Source organism: Sphaerodactylus townsendi, unplaced genomic scaffold (assembly GCF_021028975.2).
Source record: "Sphaerodactylus townsendi isolate TG3544 unplaced genomic scaffold, MPM_Stown_v2.3 scaffold_23, whole genome shotgun sequence".
Taxonomy (NCBI): Eukaryota; Metazoa; Chordata; class Lepidosauria; order Squamata; family Sphaerodactylidae; genus Sphaerodactylus; species Sphaerodactylus townsendi.
In genome coordinates this window covers 982,109-990,882 of record NW_025950396.1, presented here as the reverse complement: position 1 = coordinate 990,882, position 8,774 = coordinate 982,109, and the positions used below count along the sequence as shown (strand labels likewise).

Below are 8,774 nucleotides of genomic sequence, written 5' to 3'. Positions count from 1 at the left end.
GGTCGAGAGTCCCTTAAAAATGGTTCTGTGGGAAGTCGTGACAAATGAAAGCGGGGACGAGCGGCCGTCATCTCCGGTGGCGCATGCGCACTTATTCCATAGGGCTCCCCTGCAGTCGGTGCGCATGCTCAGTTGCCGCTCGTGTCGGGCGATCAGCTGAGCTCGCCGGTGTTCTTGCGGAGTCGGGCTTCCCGGTCCAGGTGAGGGTGGAAAAGGGGAGGTTAGTCTCGGGGGTCTTCTGTGGCTGCGAAGGGCTTCCTCCTCCCTTGCGTTGTGCTTCCCGCCGGTCTGGGCTCATTAGCAGCCATCGCTGAAGCCTCCTCATTGCAGTGCAACCCCCTCCGCAAGGAGGGGCGATTCCAGCCCTGTTGTCTTACTGGCCCTGCAGCGTTTCCCCTTTTGCTTTTAATTCCCCTTTTTCCTTGCAAGAAGCGCAAGATGCTATGCATGGGACTGGGTTTGCTTCCCCCCCCCCCTCCTTCTGCATTCCTGCTGGGTGACCTTGGGCCCGTCACAGTTCTCTCCGAACTCTCGCAGCCCCACCTATCTCACAAGGTTTCTGCTGTGGGGACACAACGGGAAGAGGAGTTTGTGAGCCGCTTTGAGTCTTCTTACAGGAGAGAAAGGAGGGTATAAATCCAAACTCCTCCTCCCCCTCCCCGCTGCAATTGAGTTAGACTTGAAAGTATAATCTCAAGGTCATTCTGTGATACATATATATATGTGTGTGTGTGTATAATATATGTGTGTGTGTGTGTGTAGTAATAAGTGAGGGGGATGTGAATCTGCAGATCAAATTCAAATCCTTGATAGGGATTCAGCCGTGAAGAAGAGAAAGGGAAGGGAAATGATGGAGCCTTGCAAAGAACTTGCAGTTTTTAGCCTTCTGTTTCGCCTTTAGGGAGACACAGTACATTAGTGGTGAACCTAATGAAATGAATAGGAAATAAGCCAGTCTACAGGCAGGCTGCCTTCTAGCACTTCTCATAAAAAGCCCACCATGGTCAGATGGAATTGCTGTTTGCTTCTGCAGAGAATCATGTCCCTTGGGATTGCTCTAGATCTAGAATATTGAATTGCAAGACGGGATGACCCTCTGTTCCCTTGTGTTGCCTCTTAAACTTCCAGGTGTATTTTAATGCTCAAATTAGGTCCAAGGCTGGTGTTAGATCTGCGGATCTTGTTCCAGTAGTCAGTTTCTGGTGTATTGATTAGTAGCCTTTATTATGGGTACACAGACCAGGTATGCAGCTTCAAAGCCAGCTCTAAAGAACCTGGCTTCATGACACACTTTTCCCCCCACCAAATCCCCCCTCTCATTTTCTCATAGCAGAACATCTGGTAGCCCTTACTTTTCAGTTGTACCCGGCACCAAGGTCAGTCGCAGATAAAAAGATGGAGCCACCTGGCTGCCAGCCTGGAGACAAGATAACAGCAATTATTCTTTCCATGGGGCCAACATGTCAGGGGAGACCTAGTTGTCTAAAAGCAGTACAGAAGCCATAAATTTAGGGCAAGATAGAATGCAAGGAATACAATTCAAACAGCAGCAGTTAAGTATATCAAAAGCACATAAGCCACACCCCTGACAGCTGGTCAGTATGGCTAGTTCTTAATCCTTTCTAAATTCTGTACAGGCAACCCTGACTCCATAGTCTTGAAGCTTGTCACTGTGAAAGTCTGACTCATGTGTTTTGTGTAGATGAGGAAATCCTGGGTTTGCCTAGGTGAATCTGGGTAACAGACCTTTTTCAGGAATGTGTGCAAGCCCATGATATGGTCGTGAAGCGTGCAAGTGAAAACTAGACTGTGTTTAGAATTTGTTTCTTTTTTAATGGAGAAGTAGAAAATAGCAGAGGAGTAGCAAAAACGAAAAAGCTGGTGCTGCTGATGACCTGGGCGTGGTTTCAGGCAGAATGTGGAGTCTTTGAAAGTTGATTTGGAAGTGCCACCAAATAGTCCCCACATTGGTATTAGGCCCGCAGTCTCAGCTTAGACCAGTGGTGGCGAACCTATGGCATGGGTGCCAGAGGTGGCACTCAGAGCCCTCTCTGTGGGCACAGCAGCACAGGGAGTTAGGTCGTAATGGGAGGAGAAATTGCCCCATACACATCTGGGCTGGCCTGGGCCGCTGGACTTGATATGCGTGCACCTCAGCAAACAGAGGACTTGGCTGGCGGACCCTGGTGCCTGTGCTCCCAGGTGGCAATGGCTGCCAGGGGTGGGGGGGGGGATGGGAGGGGCAGAGGCTGAGATGCCTAGAGGGTTGCAGAGCAGGAGCATGTGGGACTTGCGCAGGAGGCTACAGCAGGCTAGCCCCTGCTCAGGGTTATTCAGAGTTAAATTGCGGCGTTGGCACTTTGCGATAAATAAGTGGGTTTTGGGTTGCAATTTGGGCACTTGGTCTCGAAAAGGTTTGTCATCACTGGCTTAGACTCACTGTACCCTGGAGCAACCCTAACTAGCCCATGCGTGTCCCTCAGAGGCAGAATCTGCGGGAAACATGCTTGCCTCTAAAGAGGAAAAAGCTTGGAGGAAGGTATATCGCTTATCCTCATTGATGGAAGGCATCCGTTGCTTTACGTACTGAGAAATGGAAGTTGGGTGAAGCACATTCTCAGATGCTTGGCAGTGTCCATTGTCATGAAGCTTAAATCAAGCTGGTTCTGGTGGGTTTTCCGGGCTGCGTGGCCGTGGTCTGGTGGATCTTGTTCCTAACGTTTCGCCTGCATCTGTGGCTGGCATCTTCAGAGGTGTTTCACAGAGGGAAGTCGGTTACACACTGTGTCTAGTGAGAAGGGAATGGTTAGTGGGGTTGATCCTTCTCACTAGACACGGTGTCTGTGACTCCACCTCTGAATGCCAACCAGATACCAACGTCAGGCGTCCGACAACCAGAGAAAACCCTGCTTCAGTTAGATCAGCCGTGAAAGCCTTTGACAATACCTTAAATCAAGCCTTTTGTGGTTGTCTATGAACCCATGAAGGACAGAATTTTTAATTACACATCTACTGGAATAAGATGACTAAGGAACTTTGTGTGATCTAGAGCGTTCAAAAAGTACATCCAGTTCATTATTTTTTTTTGGAAATTAGATAGGTTCAGTAGTGTTGCACTATTCCCCAAGCATCTGTGTGGCTAAGCTTGGACAGCTCTGGAGTCTCCCAGATGGGTTGTGGTTCCTGCTGTGTGTTCACTGGGTTTCGAACGTAAGCTTCAGTCTTATCCAAATAAGCACATCTTGAAGTTGCTTAACTTGCCTTGAGTGAGTGCAGGGGTCTGCAATCTGTGGATCTCCAGATGTTCGTGGACTACAATTCCCATCAGCCCCTGCCAGCATGGCCAATTCTGATGGGATTTGTAGTCCATGAACGCATGGAGAGCCACAGGTTGCATTTGGCCATTCTGGCAGGGGCTGATGAAAGTGAATCCAGGCTGCAAACATGGAGATTGAACCTACTCTAGAAGAGAGATGCCATATATGATTTCTTTAAAAATGTGGTTTCTTTTTAAAACTTATATTAACTTTGGTTACTGATGGTTACAAATATGTGTGTGGCAGCAGTGTGGATGGTCAAAATAAAGCTATAATAATAGACTGGTATTTTTAAAAAAATCTGGGCTACCAGTTTTATAGCCAAAGGGGCCTACAATTAAAAGAAAAACCTCAACAGAATAGATTTATTGGGTGCTGGTTATCTAGCACTGGAGTACAAGGTGGTGTGTTTCTGCAGAACCTTACGTGCTATTTTTGTTGATATAAGAAGTTATGAAGGGAAAAATAATCAGTGCTTGATGCCAGCTTTAGAGCACTGTATTTAGGAAAATTGGTAACAAAAATATAAGCTTCCTTACCAGTATTTGTATTAGCACCATTTATTATCTATACAGGGGCCAGGGGCCAAATCTTACTCATTATTAACAACAAATATAAATGCAAATCTCCAAAAAATTAACCAGTTTTAATTTCTACCATAATCCAGGTTTTCTCTTCTGATGGTGCTTGCCGGTACCAACTACTTGTATCTTTTGGGTGAAGGCTGTCCCAAGTTCTTAGTGGGGAGATTAGTGGAAATCGGTGTAACTTTATTGCTGGATTTCTTTTTAAATAACGCATATACTGAGTCCACGTGACTAATTTTGTTAGTGCAGGGAGCAGATAAACTACTTATGGGCCAAACCGCAGACCATCTGGACTATCAATGGGAAGGAGGCAGTCCGATTAAGAACATTTAAAAAAAAATTAAATTCATTTTATCAAGAAATGCTTGATTAAATAGAAGTGAAGTTGTCAAAACATTTTTAAATAGGTAAAATTTCCCCTTCAGTCGTGTTCGACCCAGGGGTACCACTGCAAGCAGTGATTTCATAGGCAAGCCGTTTTGTGGAATTAGTTTGCCATTTGTTCCCCGTATTCTTTACCTAGCTGTGTGCTAGATACTCATTTGCGACCAAGGAATGGATGGCTGGCTGAGTTGACCATGAGCCCAGCTGCCAGGATATCTGACCCACAGGGGGCTTGAACTCCTGACCGTGTGAGTGGCAGTGCAAGCACTTAACCACTACACCACGCAGCTCCTGTAAAAACATTAGACGTGTTGTAAATCAGGCTGTATAAACAGCAGGTTTAGGTCTGAAATCTGCAGTCAGTCCAATCACAGCTTGGGATGATATCTGAAATTAATTTTTTACTCAGCAAAGAGTCTTGTGTAAGAGTAGTGTACCAAACGTCTCTTTGTATGGCTGTTTCAAAATTGCTTTCCAAAAGGACAGACAATAATATGCAATATTGTGATTAATATTTTAAATGCTCTTGGTTCCACTGGGTTATATTGCTATGCTCCAACATCTCCATATTTTCCTATTTTCTGGATGCATTTCTACATTGAACAGCTTGAAAAGAGGAACAGCCAAAATAGATATTTTCCTTGAACTCCTGGACGAAGTTGAATTTGGCTTGGAAAAATTGATTGTCTCCTTGAGGCAAAGGACTAGAGCTATTGTAAGTTGGCAGAATGGAACGATCACATGATAACTTGTGCACATGATTCTCTGCTGTGTTTCACAATTTATCATTCTAACCGGAACGTCTCCCTTTAGGTTGGGGGAAGCATGAGTCAGCTTAGAGGAATTAGTTGCATTTTCTTGCGGGACAACTAGTTTTTCCTGATGTTATGTGTTTGCAGATGTTTCTGGGATTTGGGACTTGACAGGCATGGTGGATATGGTGAGAGTTTCTTTGGGACCGTTAAGACTGTAGTTTAGATGTAATATGTGTTTGGTGGGCATGGGACAGGTTGAGCATGTTTGGGGCTGGATGGGTGTCTTGGTGGTTTCAGGACAGGACAGTGTTGGGACTTGGGCTGGACTTTGGGACAGGCTGAGGCTGGGCGACATGGGACATGGGTGCATCATCTTTGTTGTATTATGGGTTCTGGGACATAGGCTGGGGCGTGAATTGTTGGGCCTGAGACTGAGGCTGGCTCGCTCTGGTGTTGTGGTCTGACTTTTATAGGCTAGGTCTGTGGTGCTGCTTTGGAGTGCTGGGTTTGGGTCTAGAAATAACAGGGGCTTGGTAGGCAGGCAGTTAGACCTGGGTGAGATAGAATAGAGCGGACATTCAGGTGGAAGGAAATGCTGTTTAGGCAGTGGACAAACTTTGGGAAGTCAGAGACTGTGTGGGTGAGGCTGGGATGTGGGAGACTCTGTTTGTAAAAAGAATTTCTAGTAGGCTTGTCAATAATTATCCCTGCAGTGTCCAGACAAATGCTCAGATTTGATCAGGCCATTGAAGACATGTAGAACTGAAAGCCATCACGGTGTGGTGGTTAAGAGCAGTGGACTCTAATCTAGAGAGCCCGGTTTGATTCCCCACTCCTCCACTTGAGCAGCAAACTCTTGGCTGGCAAACTGGATTTGTTTCCCTGCTCCTGCTCACGAGGCCTGCTGGGTGACCTTGGTCTGGCTGCAGTTCTCTCAGAACTCTCTCGGCCCCACCTACCTCACAAGTTGTCTGTTTGTGGGGAGAGGAAGGGAAGGAATTCCTAAGCCGCTTTGAGACTCCTTGTGGTTGAGAAAAGCAAGGTGTACATCCAGATTACTCATACTCTCCTTCTCTCACCTAGCCCCTCCCTTTCCAGAGGGCATGCAGGCATGCACCAGAGAATCAGCATCCTTATGTGTGATTTACTGTACGCAGTCAATGACCTCCCCCTAACTAACCACTCTAACCCTGATACAGTGCATGCATTCTGAAGGCTTTCTCCCAGCGGTTAGGGGATAATGAAATACCTTTGCATTTATGACACGAATATAGCCTAAATCAGGGGTAGGGAACCTGCGGCTCTCCAGATGTTCAGGAACTACAATTCCCATCAGCCTCTGTCAGCATGGACAATTGGCCATGCTGGTAAAGAACTGATGAAAGAATATTCTATCTGGAAAGCACAGGACCTTCTTTCATAAACAGCACTGGCGTAGGAGGTTAAGAGCTCGTGTATCTAATCTGGAGGGAGCCGGTTTGATTCCCAGCTGTGCTGCCTGAGCTGTGGAGGCTTATCTGGGGAATTCAGATTAGCCTGTGCACTCCCACATCGCCAGCTGGGTGACCTTAGACTAGTCACAGCTTCTTGGAGCTCTCTCAGCCCCCACCTACCTCACAGGGTGTTTGTTGTGAGGGAAGGGGCAAAGGAGATTGTAAGCCCCTTTGAGTCTCCTGCAGGAGAGAAAGGGGGGATATAAATCCAAACTCCTCTTCTTCTTCTTTGCATTTATGACACGAATATCGCCTAAATACTCCTTTCAGAACTAAATAATGTTCAAGTGATTTCTCGTAGCTTAAAGGCTCGATGCAATTCATATAATGAACGCAAATCCCTTTGAATTTATTTTTGTACTGCTGCTCTTCTCACATGTTATGATCACCCTTGAAATACTGTATTTATTTTGATCCTTGTGGTATAAAGGCTGTCTGCTGTAAAGCAAGTACTTGTTTCCGCTCCTATGAATTCTACATTAGCATTAAAGGTGATTTTTAATTTTAAAAATTGTGTTTGTAGAAGAAGCATGCTTACAGAACGTCCATCTTCTTGAAAAAGTTTGTTTCCCCTGTGACCTGTTCATATCGTCTGAACTAGTTCTGTCTGTGAGTGGTGTCAGCTATGGGTGGTGCTGTGGCTCAATCCCTGGCATTTCCAGTCTAAAAAGGACCGGGGAACAGGTGGTGGAAAGTCCTATTACACCTGAGACTCTGGGAAGCCACCACCAGTCTGAGAAGACAGTGCTGACCTTGGTGGACCGACCAGTGATCTGATTCCGTGTAGGTCCAGCTTTGTGCCTGTTCATAGCTATGCCTTAGAACAGGGGTGTCCAACTCTGGCGCTTCAGATGTTTATGGACTACAATTCCCATCAGCCTGCTGCTATCCACGTGAGTGCTAGTGCCAGGGGCTGATGGGAATTATGATCCACTGCGCTTTATCCTGGCCTACTATAGAAACGACAAAATGGAAGGCGATGTATATGCTGGGGTGCTGTGTGATTTCCAGGCTGTCTGGCCGTGTTCTAGCAGCATTCTCTCCTGACGTTTCGCCTGCATCTGTGGCTGGCATCTTCGGAGGATCTGATAATAGGGAAGGAAAGCAAGTTGCAGACCCCTGGTCTAGAACCAGGCCAGAGTAGCTGCTGCATGGATGCCTTTGCAACTACTTGCAGAAGAAATGGTGTAGTGGCTAAGAGCAGGTAGACTCTATCTCAGTGATGGCGAACCTATGGCACGGGTGCCACAGGTGGCACTCGGAGCCCTCTCTGTGGGCACTCGCACACAGAGTTTGTCATGTGGAGGGTGGAAAATCACCCCCACACACACACACACATCTGGGCTGGCCTGGGCCACTGAGCGAACCATGGTGGCGAAGGCAGGAAGGGACTCCAGCTGGCCGGGCCTGGGTGCCTGTGCTCCTGGAGTGGCTGCTGCAGTGGCCCGAGGAGGAAGGCAGAGATGCTAGAGAGGCACAGAGCTGTGCGCGCGGGACTTGCTGGAGACTAGAGCAGGCTGGCCCTGCTCGAGCAGGTGGGGCAGAGGAAGAGGGAGCTAACCGGTTTTTTCTAAACGAAAACCTCAGCATTCAGGTTAAATTAGCTTTCGGAGTAAATAACTGGGGTTTGGGTTGCAATTTGGGCGCTCGGTCTCAAAAAGGTTTGCCAACACTGCTCTGTCTAGATAACTGGATTTGGTTCCCTGTTCCTCCACAAGAGTGGCGGAGTCTTAGCCGGCGAACCAGGTTTGTTTCCACACTCCTGCGTTCCTGCTGAGCGACCTTGGGCCAATCACAGTTCTTTGTCGCTCTCTCGGCTCCACCTATCTCACAAGACGTCTGTTGTGGGGAGGGGATGTTTGTAAGCCACCTTACAGGAGAGTCTCCTTACAGGAGAGAAAGTTGGAGTATAAATCCAAACCCTCCTCCTTCACTTCTTCATTTTGGGACTCTGAGAAAACGAACCAATGGACCATCAATACCTACAGCTTTAATCAAGACGCGTGGTTTCGATCTGCTTGCTCCTTTTTCCGTGGGTGCCGTGTAGGGTGACTGACCCTTATCCCAAAGAGCTTCCGATGTGGAGGTGGTTCCGTTTGTGCCATCCTTGAGTGTCGCTGAGTAGAGTGGACCCTGCCGGGCATTCTTCACGAGAAGGGGACGGTTGGGCTTAGAGCAGGGGTAGGGAACCTGCGGCTCTCCAGATGTTCAGGAACTACAATTCCCATCAGCCCCTAC

The 8,774-nt window shown here is 47.4% G+C and overlaps 1 protein-coding gene across 1 annotated transcript in view; it reads left to right on the top strand.

Moving 5' to 3' along the window:
• The first annotated feature begins 127 nt into the window (after positions 1-127).
• The window catches only part of ATP6V1A (ATPase H+ transporting V1 subunit A), a 38,520-nt gene continuing 29,873 nt past the window's right edge, over positions 128-8,774 (top strand). The window contains exon 1 of the mRNA XM_048482792.1: positions 128-200. The gene's annotated coding sequence lies outside the window, so the exon portion shown is untranslated. The remainder of the gene's footprint in view (positions 201-8,774) is intronic.